Source organism: Balaenoptera physalus (genome assembly GCF_965194825.1).
Source record: "Balaenoptera physalus genome assembly, chromosome: 10".
NCBI classification, from domain to species: Eukaryota; Metazoa; Chordata; class Mammalia; order Artiodactyla; family Balaenopteridae; genus Balaenoptera; species Balaenoptera physalus.
The window spans coordinates 44,537,065-44,559,828 of NC_138889.1; the positions used below are offsets into that span (position 1 = coordinate 44,537,065).

General features: G+C 39.9%; 1 protein-coding gene and 1 long non-coding RNA gene across 10 annotated transcripts in view; one reads left to right on the plus strand and one right to left on the minus strand.

Moving 5' to 3' along the window:
* Positions 1–7,921, plus strand: part of LOC309636711 — a 183,228-nt gene extending 175,307 nt beyond the window's left edge. Inside the window, exon 2 of the long non-coding RNA XR_014250165.1 lies at positions 5,281–7,921. This is a non-coding gene — a long non-coding RNA (uncharacterized lncRNA). The remainder of the gene's footprint in view (positions 1–5,280) is intronic.
* The window catches only part of FAT3 (FAT atypical cadherin 3), a 717,656-nt gene that overhangs the window by 657,055 nt on the left and 37,837 nt on the right, over positions 1–22,764 (minus strand). The window lies entirely within an intron of this gene.

The following is a 22,764-nucleotide window of genomic DNA, read 5'->3' on the forward strand; positions in this document are numbered from 1 at the left end:
CTGCACTCTAGAGCCCACGAACCACAACTACTGAAGCCTGTGCGCCTAGAGCCCGTGCTCTGCAACAACAGAAGCCACCATAATGAGAAGCCAGCTCGCCGCAACTACAGAAAGCCCGCGTGCAGCAATGAAGACCCAATGCAGACAAAAATAAATAAATAAATAAAATAAATGTATTAAAAACCTATCTATATACTGGTCTCTGCTCCCAGTTCCTGGCACAGAGTTCCTAACACGCTTCTAATTTCCTAAGTGATAACAGCACAAGGCGCATCATTTTGTTCTAATATTTGGTGTTTGGCTCCTGACAAAGAGCTCCTAAATCCCTTGGAATTTCCTGAACAATGGAGGTGTCTTTTGTTCAATGAGGTGACTCTTGGCAAGCTCCTGTATAGCTTCAGGATGGGGGGGTTGGTCACCAGAAAGACCAAGCCATGATTAGAAGCTTGAAACTCTCAAGACCAAGCCATGATTAGAAGCTTGAAACTCTCAAGACTAAGCCATGATTAGAAGCTTGGAACTTTTCACCCCACCCTCATCCTTTGGGAAGAGGAGATGGACAGGAGACTGAGTTAATGATTGAGCATGCCCATGTGATGAAGCCTCCATACAAATCCCCAAAGTACGGGCTTCACGCAGCTTCCAGGCTGGAACACGTGGAGGTGCTGGGAGAGTAGTGTGCCCGGAGAGGGGATGGAAGCCCCGCACCTCTTCCCACATGTTCTGACGTGTGTACCTCTTCCATCTGGCTGTTCATCGGTATCCTCGATTATACAATAAACTGGTAAACGTAGGTGTCCCCCTGACTTATGTGAGCTGTTCTAGCAAATTATGGAACACTAGGAGGGGGTCATGGGAACCCTGATTTATAGCCTAGTCCGTCAGAAGTACAGATGACAACGTGAGACGTGCCACTGGTGCCTAAGTGAAGGCAGTCTTGTGAAACTGAATCCTCAACTGGAGGGACGTGATGCTACCTCCAGGTAGATGGTGTCAGAACTGAGCTGAACTGTAGGACACCCAGCTGGTGTCGCCGAAATGCCTGCTGTGTGGAAAACCCACACATCCAGTGTCGGACAGGAAGTAAAGTGTGGTAGTAATATGAGAGTAAAGGAAAACACAGGAGCGTGATTTTCCAACTTATGCTTATTTTCCAAAAAAAAAGAAAGAGAAATCTCCCTTAATGATGCTCCACCGTTCCTCAATAATCATGTTCTAGATTATGCATGTGAAGAAAACAGTGACAAAACAATACTGACAAAAATGTGAAACTTCAAGAATTTTAGTGCCCAAGAAAGACAATGAGAGTACAAACTGATGAAAGTAATAATGAAAGTTTTAGAAATATCAAGACCTGATTTTTTAATAAGGACGCTGAGAGATACCATCATAATTTTCATTAAATTTTTGATAACAGCAGACATTTCATTATGGGCTATAAAAACCAATGTGTTGAGCTATGCACTAAACGTGCAACCTGCTGATAGCAGGCCCCTCATAAAGTCAGTTTATTATACCAGAAATGTTCTAGTAAACTTAATCACAGTCTACAAATCAAGCAACTTTGCATGCTAACTTACATCAGCTGAGAAGAATAATAATGGTTAAAACAAATGAGGGGATGAGAGCATCATTTTTTACTCTCTGTAGAATAACAGAGCCCAGAGACTCAGAGCCCCATGTCAACATGAACTTGACTTTCAGAAATCTATTCTGGCTACAGAGCTTTATAGTTCTCCTCTAATTTGGTCCTGTAGGACTGAATATAGTCTGTTCTTCCTCCTTCACCAACTTCTAGACCCTCTGACTTTCGTTTCATTTTACACAGAGGCTCCATAACAACTTCATTTGCCAGCTTTTAAATTATTTTGATAAAGTGTATGATATTATACAGTTATCACAACTAGGACCGTAGGAAACATTACCAGATTGATATCACCATCTCCCATTAAATGGCGACTCAGTGTGTCGGTAATTTCCTTTCACTGCACTTCAAATCCTAAAATACCCAAGATCTTTTTTATTATGTCCTCCACGATCCCTGCAGGCTTAGAATGTTACAGAATCTGGAAGGGTGGGGCGAGGATGAAGGCAGGGGGAGGGGGTAGAGATGAAGGCGGAGGGCTTAATAGGACTGCTACAAAGATGGTGAAGAAGTAATTTTATTTTTCCCCCAAAGCTGAAATGATTTTAAAGGCAGAAGACATAAGTTCTGTACAAACAAATTCGGCATCTCAGCATCACTTATATAAAACACATGAGATGAATGGTAGGTGGTTTATAATTTGTGTAAACATATGGTACATCAGACTCATGATTTCCAGATACTATTTAGGATGAGATTCGATTTACTTAAGTAAAACAGAGGACTGATTTAAAGGAAAATATGATGTAAGTAGGGGTACCGGGGGTACCCATCAGTGGCATGTCAGTAGAAGGCGATACACGAAAATATGACTTAGGGAAACGACTCACACTGCTGACTTCTGTTTTCAGAAGTGTGTTTAAATTATTTAATGCTGACGATCATGTTTTTCCGCATTAATGTTTGTTCAGAAAAGGAAAGCACAGTCACAGCAGTAGAAAGTTCTCCATCATCCAGCCAAAGCAAAACACTGTTTCCCCAGCCAGGGCTTGAAGGATGTGCCAGTTCCGTTGTGTTTCCAGATCCTCCTGCTGTGGTACGACAGGTTCATGGAGAACACTTCTGATTAATTTCCTTTTTGTTTTCCTTCATAATTTACTAAAATAAAGCATCTACTAGTATCAGATCCAAGAATGTAAACTGATTCTGTATTAATGTAAATAAGATTATCTACTGAAAAAAAAAGTGGACCTCAGAGTACATGGCTGACGCTTCGCCCAGTTTCCCTGCTGACAGATACAATACTGACAAGGTGTAGGGTCAGATCTCCATCTGAAGCTAGATAGGAGGTTTGCAGATCAATACTTTATTGGGCTCAACAGATCTGACTTTTGCAAAAGGTCTAGCAGGCTTCCTTGGCAATCCTTTCTTTAACAAGGTTGTCCAAGGTCATTGACAATGACAGAAGTGAAGGACACCTGAGGACTACCCTTCCTTAACATTTCAGTCATTTGAGGCACATTTTCCCTGGCTGCCCCACCCCCATACCACATGAGCTCCTCAAATGGCCCCTCTTCAATGCAGCCTTCCCTCTTCATTCTCCCTCATCCTCCTCCAACCTACGTGTTATCTCTCCCCTTTCAAACACCCACCACATTTTGCTTCTTTCTTTCTTCTGGCCTAAATCATATTATGCCCTTTATGTTGATTATTTCCATACTTATTAATGAAGAGCTCCCTGAGCACATGATCCATGTCTCAGTTATCTTCCCAACCACTGTCACCACGACTACTCAGCAACTCACAAAATGTCACACATTTACGAGGAACTCAGAAAGTAGTCTAATAGTGCCATGAGAATGCAAACTTTATGCTGGAACAGAGAGCCCTTAGCCAGAAAGATGGTAAAGGCCACTCAGCCTTACATGCTAAACTTCTATCCTGCTTGGTCATCTGCAACCAGGTGGGACTCCCATGGAAGTAGGGTACAGTGAACAATGGTACCCGCCCTCAATTTCCCCTCTAATACCTTTCAGTGGCTTCACTGTTCCTTCCCATAATCACCTCTACATCTGATGTGAGCAGGAATTTACAAAGACATCAATAAAAGGGCTCTCTGATGAATAAGCCAGGGATTTCTCCTTCTGCAACCCAAGAGAAGTAAGGTGGAGGAGGATGACTGCTTGAGAGAATTGATCTAAATTCTTACACAGCTATATAATAAAAAAGATGCAATCTTAAGGCAAGCCACTCCCGATCCAGGAGAGGAGGGAGAGAGATTAGTAGAGTCTGCTTCCAAGAGTTGCCATGCACAGGTTAAAAATGGGACAACCATAGTGAGACATAAAATAAATCCACTTCCAAATGGGTACAAGAAGAAGACAGAAAAAGGCAAGTTACATAAAAAAGATTAATAGGGGAGGATTGGTTCAAGATGGCAGAGTAGAAGGACGTGTGCTCACTCCTTCTCACGAGAGCACCGGAATCACAACTAACAACTGAACAATCATTGACAGGAAGACACTGGAACTCACCAAAAAAGATACCCCACATCCAAAGACAAAGGAGACGCCGCAGTGAGATGGTAGAAGGGGCACAATCACAATAAAATCAAATTCCATAACCGCTAGGTGGGTGATTCACAAACTGGAGAACAATTATACCACAGAAGTCCACCCACTGGAGTGAAGGTTCTGAGCCCCACGTCAGGGTTCCCAACCTGGGGGGTCCAGCAGTGGAAGGAGCAATTCCCAGAGAATCAGACTTTGAAGGCTAATGGGATTTGATTGTAGGACTTTGACAGGACTAGAGAAACAGAGACTCCACTCTTGGAGAGCACACACAAAGTAATGTGTGCATCGGGACCCAGGGGAAGGAGCAGTGACCCCATAGGAGACTGAACCAGACCTACCTGCTAGTGTTGGAGGGTCTCCTGCAGAGGCGGGGGGTGGGGGGGTTGTGGCTTACCGTGGGGACAAGGACACTGGCAGCAGAAGTTCTGGGAAGTACTCCTTCGTGTGAGCCCTCCCAGAGTCTGCCATTAACCCCACCAAAGAGGCCGTAGCATCCACTGCTGGGGCACCTCAGGCCAAATAACCAACAGGGAGGAAACTCAGCCCCACCCATCATCAGACAAGCTGATTAAACTTTTACTGAGCTCTGCCCACCAGAGCAACACCCAGCTCTACCCTCCACCAGTCCCTCCATCAGGAAGCATGCACAAGCCTCTTACATAGCCTAATCAACCAGAAGGCAGACAGCAGAAGCAAGAAGAACCACAATCCTGCAGCCTATGGAACAAAAAACACATTTACAGAAAGATAGACAAGATGAAAAGGCAGAGGGCTATGTACCAGATGAAGGAACAAGATAAAACCCCAGGAAAACAACTAAATGAAGTGGAGATAGGCAATCTTCCAGAAAGAGAACTCAGAATAATGATAGTGAAGATGATCCAGGACCTCGGAAAAAGAATGGAGGCAAAGATCGAGAAGATGCAAGAAAAGTTTAACAAAGACCTAGAAGAATTAAAGAACAAACACCTAGCAGAATTAAAGAACAAACAAATAGAGATGAACAATACAATAACTGAAATGAAAAATATACTAGAAGGAAACAACAGCAGAATAACTGAAGCAGAAGAATGGATAAGTGACCTGGAAGACAGAACAGTGGAATTCACTGCCATGGAACAGAAAAAAAAAAAAAAGAAAAAAGAATGAAAAGAAATGAAGACAGCCTAAGAGACCTCTGGGACAACATTAAACGCAACAACATTCACATTATAGGGGTCCCAGAAGGAGAAGAGAGAGAGAAAGTACCCAAGAAAATATTTGAAGAGATTATAGTCAAAAACTTCTCTAATATGGGAAAGGAAAGAGCCACCCAAGTCCAGGAAGCGCAGAGAGTCCCAGGCAGAATAAACCCAAGGAAAAACACACCAAGACACATAGTAATCAAATTGAAAAAAATTAAAGACAAAGAAAAATTATTAAAAGCAACAAGCAAAAAACGACAAATAACATACAAGGGAACTCCCATAAGGTTAACAGCTGATATCTCAGCAGAAACTCTACAAGCCAGAAGGGAGTGGCATGATATACTTCAAGTGATGAAAGGGAAGAACCTACAACCAAGATTACTCTACCCGGCAAGGATCTCATTCGGATTCGACGGAGAAATCAAAAGCTTTACAGACAAACAAAAGCTAAGAGAATTCAGCACCACCAAACCAGCTCTACAACAAATGTTAAAGAAACTTCTCTAAGTGGGAAACACAAAAGAAGAAAAGGACCTAAAAAACAAACCCAAAACAATTAAGAAAATGGTAATAGGAACGTACATATCGATAATTACCTTAAACATGAATGGATTAAATGCTCCAACTAAAAGACACAGGCTCGCTGAATGGATACAAAAACAAGACCCAGGTTCTTCCCTGGTGGAGCAGTGGTTAAGAATCTGCCTGCCACTGCAGGGGACACAGGTTCGATTCCTGGTCCAGGAAGATCCCACAAGCCACAGAGCAACTAAGCCCGAGCACCAAAACTATTGAGCCTGTGCTCTAGAGCCCGCGAGACACAACTATTGAGCCTGTGTGCTGCAACTACTGAAGCCCGTGTGCCTAGAGCCCATGCTCTGCAACAAGAGAAGCTACCGCAAATCAGAAGCCCGCACACCACAACGAAGAGTAGCCCCTGCTCACTACAACTAGAGAAAGCCCGTGTGCAGCAATAAAGACACAATGTAGCCAAAAAAATTTTTAAATTAAAAAAAAAAATACAAGACCGTATATATGCTGTCTACAAAAGACCCACTTCAGACCTAGGACCACATACAAACTGAAAGTGAAGGGATAGAAAAAGATATTTCATGTAAAAGGAAATCAAAAGAAAGCTGGAGTAACAATACTCATATCAGATAAAATAGACTTTAAAATTAAAAATGTTACAAGAGACAAGGAAGGGCAATACATAATGATCAAAGGATCAATCCAAGAAGATGATATAACAATTATAAACATATAGGCACCCAACATAAGAGCACCTCAATATATAAGGCAAATGCTAACAGCTATAAAAGATGAAATCAACAGTAACATAATAGTGGAGGACTTTAACACCTCACTTACACCAATGGACAGATCATCCAGACAGAAAGTTAATAAGGATACACAAACTTTAAATGACACAATAGACCAGATAGATTTAATTGATATTTACAGGACATTCCATCTGAAAACAGCAGATTACATTTTTTTCTCAAGTGCACATGGAACATTCTCCAGGATAGATCATATCTTGGGTCACAAATGAAGTCTCAGTAAATTTAAGAAAATTGAAATCATATCAAGCATCTTTTCTGACCACAACGCTATGGGATTAGAAATAAAGTACAGGTAAAAAAATGTAAAAAAACACAAACACATGGAGGCTAAACAATATGTTGCTAAATAACCAAGAGATCACTGAAGAAATCAAAGAGGAAATCAAAAAATACCTACAGACAAATGACAATGAAAACACAACGATCCAAAATCTATGGGATGCAGCAAAAGCAGTTCTAAGAGGGAAGTTTATACCAATAAAATCTTAACTCAAGAAACAAGAAAAATCTCAAATAAACAATCTAAACTTGCACCTAAAGGAACTAGAGAAAGAAGAACAAAAAAAAACACAAAGTTAGCAAAAGGAAAGAAATCATAAAGATCAGAGCAGAAATCAATGAAATAGAAACAAAGAAAACAATAGCAAAGATGAATAAAACTAAAAGCCGGTTCTTTGAGAAGATAAAATAAACTGATAAACCATTAGCCAGACTCATAATGAAGAAGAGGACTCAAATCAATAAAATTAGAAATGAAAGAGGAGAAGTTACAAAAGACACCACAGAAATACAAAGCACCATAAGAAACTACTACAAGCAACTCTATGCCAATAAAATGGACAACCTTGAAGAAATGGACAAATTCTTAGAAAGGTATAACCTTCTGAGACTGAAGCAGGATGAAAAAGAAAATACGAACAGGGCTTCCCTGGTGGCGCAGTGGTTAGGAATCCACCTGCCAATGCAGGGGACACGAGTTCGTGCCCCAGTCCGGGAAGCTCCCACGTGCTGTGGAGCGGCTACTCCCTTAAGCCACAACTACTGAGCCTGCGCATCTGGAGCCTGTGCTCCGCAACGAGAGAGGCCACGACAGTGAGAGGCCCGCGCACCGCAATGAAGAGTGGCCCCCGCTCACCGCAACTGGAGAAAGCCCTTGCACAGAAACGAAGACCCAACATGGCCAAAAATAAATAAATAAATAAATAAATTTATTTTAAAAAGAAAAGAAAATACTAACAGATCAATCACAAGTAATGAAATTGAAACTGTGATTAAAAATCTTCCAACAAACAAAAGCCCAGGACCAGATGTCTTCACAGGTGAATTCTAGCAAACATTTAGAGAAGAGCTAACACCTATCCTTCTCAAACTCTTCCAAAAAATTGCACGGGGTGGAACACTCCCAAACTCGTTCTACGAGGCCACCATCACTCTGATACCAAAACCAGACAAAGATACTACAAAAAAAGAAAATTATACACCAATATCACTGATGAATATAGACGCAAAAATCCTCAACAAAATACTAGCAAAACAGAATCCAACAACATATTAAATGGATCATACACCATGATCAAGTGGGATTTATCCCAGGGATGCAAGGATTCTTCAATATATGCAAATAACCGGTGTGATACACCATATTAACAAATTGAAGAATAAAAACCATATGATCATCTCAATAGATGCAGAAAAAGCTTTTGACAAAATTCAACACCCATTTATGATAAAAACTCTCCAGAAAGTGGGCGTAGAGGGAAACTACCTCAACATAATGAAGGCCATATATGAAAAACCCACAGCAAACATCATTCTCAATGGTGAAAAACTGAAAGCATTTCCTCTAAGAATAGGAACAAGACAAGGATATCCACTCTTGCCACTACTATTCAACATAGTTTTGGAAGTCCTAGCCACGGCAATCAGAGAAGAAAAAGAAATAAAAGGAATCTAAATCGGAAAAGAAGAAGACAAACTGTCACTGTTTGCAGATGACATGATATTATACATAGAGAATTCTAAGGATGCCACCAGAAAACTACTAGAGCTAATCAATGAATTTGGTAAAGTTACAGGATACAAAATTAATGCACAGAAATCTCTTGCTTTCCTATACACTAGCAATGAAAGATCAGAAAGAAAATTAAGGAAACAATCCCATCCACCATTGCAACAAAAAGAATAAAATACCTAGGAATAAACCTACTTAAGGAGGTAAAAGACCTGTACTCAGAAAACTATGACACTGATGAAAGAAATCAAAGATTACACAAACAGATGGAGAGATATACCATGTTCTTGGATTGGAAGAATCACTATTGTGAAAAGAACTACACTACTCAAAGCAATCTACAGATTCAATGCAGTCCCTATCAAATTACCAATGGCATTTTTTACAGAACTAGATCAAAAAATCTTAACATTTGTGTGTTCGAAAGACCCCGAATAGCCAAAGCAATCTTGAGAAAGAAGAAAACGGAGCTGGAGGAATCAGACTCCCTGGCTTCAGACTATGCTACAAAGCTAGAGTAATCAAGACAATATGGCACCTGCACAAAAACAAAAATACAGATCAATGGAACAGAAGAGAAAGCCCAGAGATAAACCCATGCACCTATGGTCAACGAATCTATGATAAAGGAAGCAAGGATAAACAATGGAGAAAAGGCTGTCTCTTCAATAAGTGGTGCTGGGCAAACTGGACAGCTACATGTAAAAGCATGAAATTAGAACACTCCCTAACACCATACACAAAAATAAACTCAAAATGGATTAAAGACCTAAATGTAAGAATGGACACTATAAAACTCTTAGGGGAAAACATAGGAAGAACACTCTTTGACATAAATCACAGCAAGATTTTTTTTGACCCACCTCCTCGAGTAATGGAAATAAAAACAAAAATAAACAAATGGGACCTAATGAAACTTAAAAGCTTTTGCACAGCAAAGGAAACTATAAAGAAGACGAAAAGACAACCCTCAGAATGGGAGAAAATATTTGCAAACGAATCGATGGACAAAGGGTTAGTCTCCAAAATATATAAACAGGTCAATATTTAAAAAACAAACAACCCAATCCAAAAATGAGCAGAAGACCTAAATAGACATTTCTCCAAAGAAGATATACAGATTGCCAACAAACCCAGGAAAAGATGCTCAACATCACTAATCATTAGAGAAATGCAAATCAAAGCTACAATGAGGTGTCACCTCACACTGGTCAGAATGGGCTTCATCAGAAAATCTACAAATAACAAATGCTGGAGAGGGTGTGAAGAAAAGGGAACCCTCTTGTACTGTTGGTGGGAATGTAAATTGATACAGCCACTATGGAAAATAGTATGGAGGTTACTTAAAAACTAAAAATAGAACTACCATATGACCCAGCAATCCCACTACTGGGCATATACCCAGAAAAAACCATAATTCAAAAAGACACATGCACCACAATGTTCATTGCAGCTCTATTTACAAAAGCCAGGCCATGGAAGCAACCTAAGTGTCCATTGACAGATGAATGGATAAAAAAGATGTGGCACATATATACAATGGAATATTACTCGGCCATAAAAAGGAACGAAATTGGGTCATTTGTAGAGACGTGGGTGGACCTAGAGACTGTCATACAGAGTGAAGTAAGTTAGAAAGAGAAAAACAAATATCGTAGATTAACGCATATATGTGGAATCTAGAAAAATGGTACAGATGAACCAGTTTGCAAGGCAGAAATAGAGACACAGACATAGAGAAACAACATATGGACAGCAAGGGGGGAAAGGGGCATGGGGAGTGGGATGAACTGGGAGATTGGGATTGACATATATACACTAATATGTATAAAACAGATAACTAGTAAGAACCTCCTGTATAAAAAATAAAATAAAATTCAAAAACAAAAAAAAGATTAATAGGCTCTGGCATGATAATTTCTTTAGATGAATGGGGCAAATCTAATTTACTCAGTCCAGCATATCAAAGGGAATTGTTACCTCTCTTTTTAAAAGATAAATCAAAAGAGCTACAGAAACCAAGAGGCAAATATAATCGACCGGTGTTTATTGAGCAGCTACTATGTACTAAGCACTGTTGTTCTGGGCACTGAGGGAACAGCAGTGAACCCCATAGACAGGCCCCCAAGGACCAGAAGTTCTTGTGGTGGAAGACAGAGAGTAGACTATATAAACACAATCATTTCAAGTACTAAAATGTGCTGTGAAGAAGATGAAATAGGATCTTTCGAAGAGAGAAGTTTGAAGAGGGATCACTTCAACTAGGACAGTCAGGCGTGGCTGCTTGGAGGGGGTAAGTCAAGACATAAATGATAAAAAGCAGAAGATGAAAGACTTGGAGGAAAAGGAACTACAATGAAGGAGCAGCAGAGACAAAGGTGATTGGGCAGGACATTTTGGAGGTTTACATGACAAAGAAAAGGCCTGTGTGCCATGATAACCAGAGAGATGGTGAAGGGAGAGGAAATCAGAGAGACAGACAGGAGCCAGGTCACAAGGAACCTTGAGGCTAGGGTAAGGAGTCTGAATTTTATACCTATATCAATGGGAAGCCACTGGAAGGCTATAAGCAAGACAGTGATGTGTACTGATCAACACTCTGGCTCAGTGTGGAGGATGAATTTTAAGAGTGGGAGACTGGAGGCAGGGAGTCCGCTCCTGGACAGGAGCCGCTGCAGTGGTCCAGGGAAGAGATGTCGAGCCCCTGAACAAGGGCTGGAACAATGGAAACGGTGAGAAGTGGTCAGGTTCAGGATATATTCTGGAAGTAAAACGGACAGGATTGGATAATGGTGTTGATGTGGGAAATGAGGGAAAGAGAGGACTTGAGGATGATTCCTAGGTTTTTAGCCTGAGAAAATGGGTAGACGATGGTGCCATTTATGGAGGTTGAAAAGACTGGGGTAAAAGCAGCTTTCAGGGTGGGGACGGGGAGAACATTAGTTCTCTTTAGCCACATACGTATACATCCCTCAGACATCCAAATGGGAGTTCAATCGGATATATAAATTTAAGAGTAACCTATAGATGGTACTAAAAGGAATGTTAAATGATATCACTAGAGGTAAGGAAGGAGACTGCAGATAAAGACAGAAGAGGGTCCAAGTTCAAGCCCTGAAACACTCAATATTTAGAGGTTGGTAGGAGCGTCAATAAAGGAGACCAAGAACGAATGGCCAGTGCAGTGGGAGGAAAGCCAGGGCAGGGTAATATTGCTGAAGACCAAAAAATGAAAGTGTTTCAAGGCAAGGGAAGTGGCCACCTATACCAAAAGCTGCTGAGAAATCTCACCACCTTTGGCAGCTTAGAGTCTTAAAATACAGATCAACAAGATGTCATCAATCACCTGGAGAGAAAGAGCCTTAATGGAGAGGAGAGTGGCTACAGCCAAAGTAGTAAGGGAACATCTTATTCTTCAGATGGCTTCACCATCAATTATTTCTGAAGTGACCAAACTAGTAACTTAATGCATGTTAAAAGAAGTGAGTTTCAACTGACAGCAAGAAAATGAAATCGTGGGTAACACCAGAGGGTGTAAGGTAGAACTCTTCCCAAAGCCCAACTTTCCAAATTGCCAAAGCTGCCAAATGGGAAGGGGAAGTGGGTCATAGTGGGCAGACTGGTGACAAGAGAACAGTGTTGGTTTGATTCTGCAAATCGTCTTACCCATTTCTAAAATGATGATACTCAACACTAAGTACCCTCTGTATACACATGAATAAGGAAGAAGGCAGGTAAATATTTTATTGCCCAAGAGCACCTGGTACTCTGTATATGCACAGTATTGCTATATTACCCTTTCTTTTGCCATCCTTCTAATGAGAAATCTGCTCAATACAGTTTCCATCTTATGACTTCAAGCCATACGCTCTTTCAACAAATAACTGAAAGACGAACTGAAGAGCAGAAAGTTCTGTTTGTTCCAATTATACGACCCAGTATGAACCAGATTCATTTTTTCATGGGATGTGGATAAACCAGGAAAATGAAAATAAATCAGTAGAACAATTTCCAGTCCCATGTGAATATCTTGTGAAAAGAACCAGTGGGAGTATTACCCAGTACACACTTGCCTACAGATCTAACACAGACCTAACTGATTTGAATTCAGGGTACTTCTGAGTGGTCGAGGGGCTAAATGGCCAGGCAAAAGAGTGTTCTTAGCTCATTAAGACCACACATCTCTCAGCTCCTGCGGCCGTTCTGGAATCTGTCAACATTGTGAATCATATCATAACTATAAAGAAATGTTTTAAACTTAACTTTTGACCTTCGGTCTAATGAATCCTCTAATTCTACTAGTTCAAACTGTTGAATAATTCAACAAACAGTGTTCTGACCCAAAGCAATTTAAGATATGGTAATATTTTTGCTCAGAGATAAAGAGGAAAAAAGAGCTGATTCTGCATTCCATTCCAGCTCATCATGTTAAAAACACCTGAATACATCTATTTTTTAACTTCTCCTATGCTGAGGAAAAGGCTGTAATGGAAAAAATAATGGTTTCAAACCAGTGTCTCTACTGTAACCAAAATCTCCCTGGAAAATGTCTCTTTCTCTCCCCACCCCCCTTCCTTAAAAGGAAGAAAATTGTAAGTTGGAATACTGCTTACCAAGGGGTATATTTTGTGTGTGTTTCTAAATGCCAGAAGTTTTCTGAAGCCAAGGGTAACTTATATTTTAGTCAACTCTGTATGAATGCCTGGGGAAATATGTAAAACATTAATCAGGGTAACCACAATTGCATACTCATCATCTGAACAGAAAAGAAATACATACAGAAGAGCAACCAGAGATTAAAATTAAGTTAGTGAAGTGTCTGAAAGCTCAATTAGCTTCTATGCAAAAAACAAAGCTTTAAAAAAAAAAAGGGAGGGAGGATTGTGAAATTACAGTCTCAAGGAAAATTAGTTTTACTTTTGAAAAAATTAAGAAAGTGGAATTCTATATTAATCTTTTTTACAATTGGCATACATGTTCAAATTTTTCCAAGTTAAGTAGTATCATATATTAGAAAGATCACTGTTTAGGGGAGTAAGATACCTGGGTTCTGGTCCGTTCTCTTTAACACTAACTAGTTGAATGGCCTTAACTTGGAGTAGTAGAAAGAGTATGGGCACTGACACTAGAGAGATCTAAATTTAAAACTCATCTCTACCTTGTGCTATGTTTCCCTGGGCAAGCTCCTTAACCTTTCTGAGTATCAGTTTCCCAATATGTGAAATGGAGATAATAGTTATCACACAAGGTTAAGATTAAATAAATTAGTGATCTGAAATGATTAGCCCAGAGCTAGTACTAGGGTTTGTTCTCCTTCCTTTTTTCCTCTGAACAGATTAGTTGTTTTTGTTTTTGTTTTTGTTTCCTTAATGAGGAACTTAGGGCAGATAACTAAATCCCCTTTATACTCTAAAAAGCTATAATGTTAGTGAAGTACACTGAAAGAAGAAAAGCCTCAATTTTCGGTAATTTAAGCAGCTTCACGAAGAAGTGCTACCTTATTCAATCTGAAGAACCAGCTCCCCAAATCCTAACAAATCAGGGCTCACATATGTCATTATGCAAACGACATACTCTTACACAGTCCCATAAAAAGATTTTCACAGACTCGATTACTTAAGAATTTCAGGACGCGTTTATTAGATTGAGGTATGTTCCCTCTATGCCCACCTTCTGGAGAGTTTTTATCATAAAGGGATGTTGAATTTTATCAAAAGCCTTTTCTGCAACTATTAAGATGATCATATGTTTTATATTCTTCAACTTGTTAATGTGGTGTATCACATTGATTGATTTGAGGATATTGAAAAATCCTTGCATCCATGGGATAAATCCCACTTGATCGTGGTGTATGATCCTTGTAATGTATTGTTGGATTTGATTCCCTTGAACAACGAGGGGGTTAGGGCACCTCTGCACAGTCCAAAACCCACACATAACTTAGAGTCGGCCCTCCTTATATGAGGTTCCACCATATCCGTGGTTCTGCTCTGGTGAATTCAACCATCTATGGACCATGTAGTACTGTAGTATTTACTATTGACAAAAAATCCGCATATAAGCGGACCCTCACGGTTCAAACCGGTGTTGCTCAAGGGACAACAGTATCTCCAAATAAATAATGGTAACCAATAGCTTCTGTTGAGAACTGTCAGAATTAAACATTCCATTTTTACTTCGCTTTAATACTTTCAGATAAAACTACGTTTTAGCCACTTAATCAGAGGATATAAAAAAAATGGACAGGATCTGAGTAGTCTAATTGGTAGCTGTATTTAGGGGGGGTTCATTTCCCATCACCATCACTGCTTTTTTCCATACTTCCAAACCCTTTAGCTGTTCCTTCCTAAAAGCAATTGTTCCCAAACTGCCAATCTTGGCCCAAAGACCCTCCCCAAATTCTATGCACCTTCAGGCTGCTAAGGGGACCTCTAGCTTCTATGTTCTCTTTCCCCTGACCCCTGCAAAACATATCCATCATATTCTTCTCATACTAAAGGTTGACTAATTAGAACGAATTGGTATTAGATTTCTGGTCGGAAGTTCCAGCATTTACTTAGAAATCCTTTACAAACATGAAAGAATGTACCTACAATGAACAATCTCTACACTGTTTTCATCTTTAAGGAGTGTAGGTGCATACAAAAAGAATTTGCTTTCTGTCCCACTGCTTCTGTCCTGAGTAACAAGTAATATGATAAACTCATGGAGGCCAAGTACGTTTCTTTTCCAGTAAATGTTGTCAGTAAATGAGTTGGTACAAAGCATCAGCATTGTGCAAATTTAGGGAGCTATGGCTGGTGACATGCAAGGCGCTCACTGTCAGGCAGGCAGCCTTCCAACACCTTTCCACACCAGAGTGGAGGAGCAACGGCCAAGTCCAAGGTCCTTCCAGAGGATTTCTATCAGCACAGGGCAGCAGGCAGACACATGCTAATGGGCCCTTTGCTTATGGGATGTTACTCTGTGGGTGATATGCCAGAATTAACTGAGAACCTTGGGGCATGAATCACAGAGAATGAAAATCATCAGATGAAATCAGGAACAGGCACCCAAAAAGCATACCCAGATTTTCAGGCGGTGTTCCCATAAAATTTCCGGCAAATAGTCACCCTGCAAATAGAAGATACACTCTCTCTGCAAAACAGAACTGCAAATGAGGCGAATCTCTGAGAACCGTTCCTGCTACCCATCAGCAGAGGACTTTCAACCGGAGGGTGGGCAAAAAGGCTTTTCAGTCACAACCCTCCAGACAGAGCAGGCTGAGGCTGTCCGAGTGGAAAGGGACATGCATTTCTCCAAGGCAAAATGTTGTACTAAATTCCCTAATATAATATATACCCACTAGAGTTAACAAAGGAATGAAAGCACCCTAGATTACACTTAATTTTCTGACACAGACAGTGATAAAAGCTGAAAAATACCTATCAACGGAGGGTACACAGCTCAATATGCCTCCCTAATGACATTTTACCAAAGAGGATTTGTACGTGTCAAACACGGAATAAATAGCATTTTGGATCTGAAGACACTTTAGCTCATGCCTATACTAAAGAGAAAATACAGTTTCAAGGATGTTCGGGCATAATTTTTCATTGTGAGGCCAGGTTCTCAAACTAGAGAATGAAATGAACAGCGTGAATTGCTCAGAGAGCTACGCTGATGAATTTTGAAAAGAAATGTAGCTTATTTATTATCCTCTTTCTCTCAATGAAAAACGAGTCGGTATTTCTTTAAAAGCAGCATTTAGAACCTGAGATAAATCTCCTTCCAAGTTAAAGACTTGGAGGAAAATATTACAAATCGTGCCTTATGTTTTAATAATAAAAAAGTAGTTATTGAAGACATAGTTTCAGTTCGGATAAATATTCAAGATAATCTGAGAAAACGGGAAGAAATGATGGAAGGAAAGGGGAAGGAAGAAGGCAGGAGAAGAGAAAAGAAGCCTGGAGCCTCCTGCCTTTGCCCCAGTCAGGAAGTCTTCCCAGCACCAGAGGCCTTGGTGTTCCCCTTGCCCTCTCAGGGAACGTTGAGTACCATGTTGTAATCTCCTGTCTACCCATCTGTCTTCCCCCTGAGACTGGGGCTCTATGAAGACAGAAAAAGACGTCTGCCCCAGGCATCATTTTACCTGCATCTCCTAACACAGTGCCTGGCACTCAGCCAATATTGAAGGGTACAGAAAGAAGGGAGAAAAAAGAGAATGGAGGGGTGGAGGGAAAGAATATGGGGAAGCCCAAGGCTGCAGAGTTGTACTTTTTAAAATCTCCTGGGGATGGTTTGCAAATAGCCTTGACTGTTAGGCCAAGAGCCATGAGAAATTACAGCTATTTGCTGGTATTTGTAGACGCCTTCACAGGACTCACCAAATTTTGTACTTATTGTCTGTCTCATATATTTAATAGGCCTCCCCACTCACACGATGATGGCCTAAGACTTAAGAGTTCAAGGTGGGACTTGTGAATATTTACAATTAAGTGCAAAACAATTCTGTTCCTCTTATAAAAAACCATGCTCCTAATCAGCAGGAAGCACCCTATTTCCCTCAAGATTGAGGAATGTATAAAGAAATAAGGGGAAATTGAAATAGCACATAACACATTGACCAGCAAAAACTGGCTTTGCTTCCTTAAAACAGGTTGTTGAGTATTCAAACCTGTAGCTATTTCACAGAGACAGCACTATGCATGTGCAAGACGCGAACCCATGGCTCCAGGATGATCCCGGAACCAAAAATCTTGAGTCTACAGAACTCAAAGAAGAGAAACGTTGCCAATGGAGCCCTTTACAAAGTGAGAAGTCCTTCAATGAGGAAAAATGGCTTCCAGATGGATGAGTTGAGACTAGCCAATCAGCTTTTGCCAAGTTCGCCCTTAAATTTTGCCCTGAACTCTGGATGGGAAAGACAGATTTGAGTCCTGCCTCCTGTCCTCTTGCCCGTCAGCCTCGCGATAAAGCTCTTCCTTTCCTCCAAAGCCAGCGCCATAGTACTGGCTTCTGTACACGTCGGGCAGCCGGCTCGGTAACAATCCTTCCTTGCATCTCTCCAAACTCTGTTTCCATCATGACATCTCCTTCTCTGACTCTGACTGTTGTTAAGGACCCTGTGATGACATTGCCCACTCAAATATTCCAGGATAAACTCCCCATCTCAAGATCCTTAATATAATCACATCTACAAAGTCTATTTTGCCACGTGCAATATTGTGATTTATAAGAAACACGTATATTTGGTCAGGCGGCCAAAATATGTTTTCATATATGTTTAGTCTTCATCCACAGTTCCTGGCTCACAGTTCCCCAAACCCTGGGAACTTCCTGAGCAATAGCAGCATCTTTTGTCATAATATTTGGTCTCTATCCTTAGTTCCTGAAAGTATCTCAGAGCCATAAAGGTGTCCTGTTATTCATAACAAGCCCTTTTTCACCACAACTAAGTTTTTGTTAATGAGATGACTTTTGGAAAGCACCTAAGGATGGGGGCTGGTTGTTGGGGAAACAACCTTGAAGAGAGAGTTGGAACTTTCAGTTCCACCCTTGACCTCTGGGAAAGGGAGAGAGGCTGGAGGTCCAATGGCCAATGATTTCATCAACCATTCCTATGCAATGAAGCCTCCATAAAAACAACAAAAAAAGGAGGTTCAGAGAGCTTCTGGGTTGGTGAACGCATGGAGCTTTGGGGAGAGTGTTGCACTCGGAAAGGGCATAGAGGCTCCGCAGCCTTTCCCCATACCTTGCCCTCTGCATCTCTTCAATCTGGCTGTTCCTGAGTTCTATGCTTTTATAATAAACCAGTGATCTAGTAAGCAAAAAAAAAAAAAAAACTCCTGGGAATTCCCTGGCAGTCCCGTGGTTAGGACCCCGCACTTTCACTTCCGAGGGCCCAGGTTCAGTCCCTGGTCAGGGAACTAGGATCCCACAAGCCTTGCGGTGCAGCCAAATAAATAAATAAACAAACAAAACAAAATAAAATAAAATCTCCTTAACAATGTTCATTGTTAGCCTTGCGACGCAGAAGCCAGTATGTCTGCTATCTTTCAAATAAATATAGGGTTTCAGCACCTAGCTGGCTCAAACATTGCTGAACCATCTACAGCTATTTGATTCTTTAGTGATCCTCTTAAGTCACACTGTGGGTCCCAAAGAAGGGACCTCAAGAGAAAAAGCCCCAGGGAGCCTGGGGTAATTTCTAGACTCTTGGCTTAGCAACTGTTTTGTTTTTTCCTCCTCTCTTCTAACTTTTTCTTCTTTCCTGAATGCCAAGAACGCCCCCCACAGAATATTCACAGAATGCAATCCATACCATCTATAAAGTGGGGGGGGGGGCACTGTGTATCTCTGATTCTGAATCCTCTTTACCCAAGGAGATTTAGGTTTCAAATCCAAGTTGAAATAAATATGTGCTAATCTTTGAACGAGAACAGTAATGAAAGATGTCTAATCTCTCCTCATCATTGCCCTTAAGAAGAGATGTCAGCATGGTCTAGCGACAGCCAAGCTGAATTCCAGGAACTCCACTAGGAGATGGGAGTGAAAAAGAGAAACAACTGTGTAACTCTGAAGAAATATGGCTAGTGTCTTCCTCACTTCTTTGTCTTTATAATTTGAAGTCAGAAAAGATAAATATGAAACGTGAACCTAAGCAATATTCCAGCTTTGTGTGTTTATACTCTAAAAAGGAGAAACTGAAAATATTTCCGTTGTCATAGCAACCTGGATTCACCCACAGTAAGTGTATGGTATGTGACAGTGGTCATCCTGAATTACTGGTTAAGCTCCCTCTAAATGCATAGTATGTTCTACAGGACAAGGGGGCAGAGATGACTTTAATGTCCTTAAAACAACCCACGATTGGTTTCTACAATTTAACCATTTCAATACACATGTCACTTACACTACAGATAACCATTTTCATGTTCTGTTCTTCAGATGTGGAAACCAATGCAATAAGCCCCACTATCCTGAAATGGGTGCAACACGAAAACAAGGCTCAAAATTCAAGTCTCAAGTCATTCCAGATTCAAATCTGAAATACATATTAGCATTACGGTAATGTCCCTTGGCTTGTCATGAGACAAGGAAAATGTCGTGTTACCCTGGTTTCTATTATTTATCATTTCTATACTTAAATTAGCTGAAGTCAACAAAATGACACCTTAGAATACACAAGGTAGAAGAGGCATAATGGTAAAATCGAAATGAGACAGTGGGCTTGACAGTGCTTGGTCAGTAGCTCAAATGTAACTATGGGCCTATAGTACATAACTATTCTGCACCTAAGTTTCTCAATAGAGGTAATAATACCTACTTCATAGCACTTCTCTGAACACTGCCTCTCTAGCACAATGCCTAGAACACAGTGGTTGTTCAGGATATGTCAGCTTTCTTTCCTCCTAAGAACTGATACCAAATGTAGATCCCTACTCTTAGGGGCCTTAGAAAAGTAAGTCAAGATGAAAAAAAAGAGAGAAGGTTAAAAGCAATACCGAGTAGGATATGATCAATGCTAACAGATGATAAACTGGGGAAATATTTCATCATTTGTTCATGGGGAAGCATTTAGAATTCAAAATTAAAATTATAACACGCATATATACTTATATTCAAATGCCACACTTACCATACCACATTTTAGAAAAAGTTGAATTTTATCTAGCAGATCCAATCTTCACAACTTGTGCAGACACAAGGAAGGAAATTTTAGACAAAGGATAAACAGTGTTTTGCAAACCCTTAAAATCTTTATAAAGCCGCGATACGGTTATTACTCCCACAGCATTGATGAGATGAAATCTTTCTCAAGGAATCAATTTTCTATTTACAACTGTCTAATGTGACATAATGGCAAATACTATATATATATATATATATATATATATATATATATATATATATATACACACACACACACACACACACACTATATTTTATATATATATAATATATATATTTGCTTTTTTAAAAATTGCTTTAGTCTTTGGAAGAAGAGTAAAGATATATATATATATACACACACTATATTTTATATATATATAATATATATATTTGCTTTTTTCTTTACTTTTTTAAAAAAATGCTTTAATCTTTAGAAGAGTAAAGATATATATATATATATATATAAAATTCCAGACTGTGATATGACACAAAAAACCTGAGGAAAACCAGGTTAAAAAATTGAAAAAGAAAATGCTGGACAGAACCTTGAGAAGTGTGAAGCCCACAGAACGTTGGCGGGGTTAACATTGAGATGCCCCACCACACACAAACCATTATCTCTTCAGCACTGCACTGTGAATACTGGGAACAAAGCCACCAAGGGTTCCCAGGTGGATGTGACCAATATTCCACTTATTAGAAGAAACAACGTGGGGTACAGCAACCAGCTACAAAGTGAAAAGGAATAAAGAAGGAAAAGAAGATAAAAGACATCACTGTAGGGGCACCACAGTCCCAAAGAGGAGTACCTGCATTTCAGTAGCTATTTTGACCAGAATAACTGTCTCTATTTCTCTATGCTTCTATTATTCTGTTCTTCATGGAACAGAACTGACAATCATCCTTCAGAAGTATTTACAATCACTTGCTTTGGGGCCAGGTGTTATAGATTCAGAAGCACGGATACTGCCACCTCACCCCTTCTTCTGGGAATGTTTCCTAACCCTGGTCTTATCTCAGTCCCACACGGAATCTTCTCATTTTCTCAAGAAGGGTATGTATAGATTCCCAAATAGTTATCAAAGTAAAACTTGTTTCAATTCTTTCATTAAATTATTTGAAATATATCATGCTCTGCCCATTCACAAAGGACCAGTGAAAATTCTATTGGATGGGGAAACAGATTTGTTTAATTTCCTGAGATGGTGAAGGTGTCATTAAAGGGTCTGATGATCTTTTCTGAGTTCCAACAAGAAGGACCAGGCCAAGGATGCCTTAAAAGTGTCTCATAATGGTTAAGGGACTGGAGTCTCCAAATTCTGAGGTAAGGTTTCTTCAGCTGATGGAAAGAGCTTAATATGTTAAGTGACTCCTCTGAATTCAATAAAAGTGGAACAAATTCAAAAATTTGCTCCTTCTATCCAGTCCTCAAAAGAGTTATCGAAACTACTTCTTGACACCTATTTACAAGAAAATATAGGAGAAGGAAAGATGAGGAATTCTGAAGGATATTAAAACTACCCATGAGCAGTTATTACCAGTTAAGTGCAGCTAAAGAGGGCTCCTTCTATTTTGTGATCTGTTCAAGAGTGGAATTTCCAGTTAAATGTTCCTCCTCTGGACGTTCTTGTCATAATTCTGCCATTTCAGATGCCTCTGGTAAGCAAAAGCTATATCTAATATGGTAGCCTTTGGGCAAGTTTCCTTAGGTCACATGGAAGCAAAATAATGCCTAAGTCCATTTAGTCTTCTAAAGACTAAAGCATTTTTTTTTTAAAGTAAAGAAAAAATCAAATATATAATAAAGGAAAGCAATACAGGAGTAAGAAAATCTGGAATTCAGGAGAAAGAGGACAACAAAATTTAACTGAATAATTAATTAGAAGGCATTAATTTGGGGAATCCTTAATGAAAGGAATGACTAAAATGCCTTTGCATCCAGCCAGCATGAGTAGGTCAAAGAGCCAGGGCTTCAGAGATTCAAAGTACATCGCCCTTACCTCTTAGTTGTGGCATTATTCTGCTTTTAGAAAGAAATCTTTTGAGAAATCAAGTACTAATATATAAGGTATGTAACCACCAAGGGGTTGGAATAATACAAAGGTTTGTAAGATACAAGACCCTTAGATTGAATATTGTACTAAACTGGGTCCAGCTGGTGACTGCAATTTTGCTGTTCTATTCTGAGGTGGGCTAAAATGTCCATAAATAAGAAAATAGCCAAATTAAAAGACAAAGAGAGAGAGAGAGCCAACTAAGGTTTGTTCTTAAAATACCTCACCTTAAAGCACACTTCTCAACCCTTGTGAGTACGTGGCCCTTTTAATACCACCCCCAAAACAGAAAGGAATTCAGTTTTTATTCATTAAGTCTATAGGCAATGCAGGTCTGACACACACTGCAATCA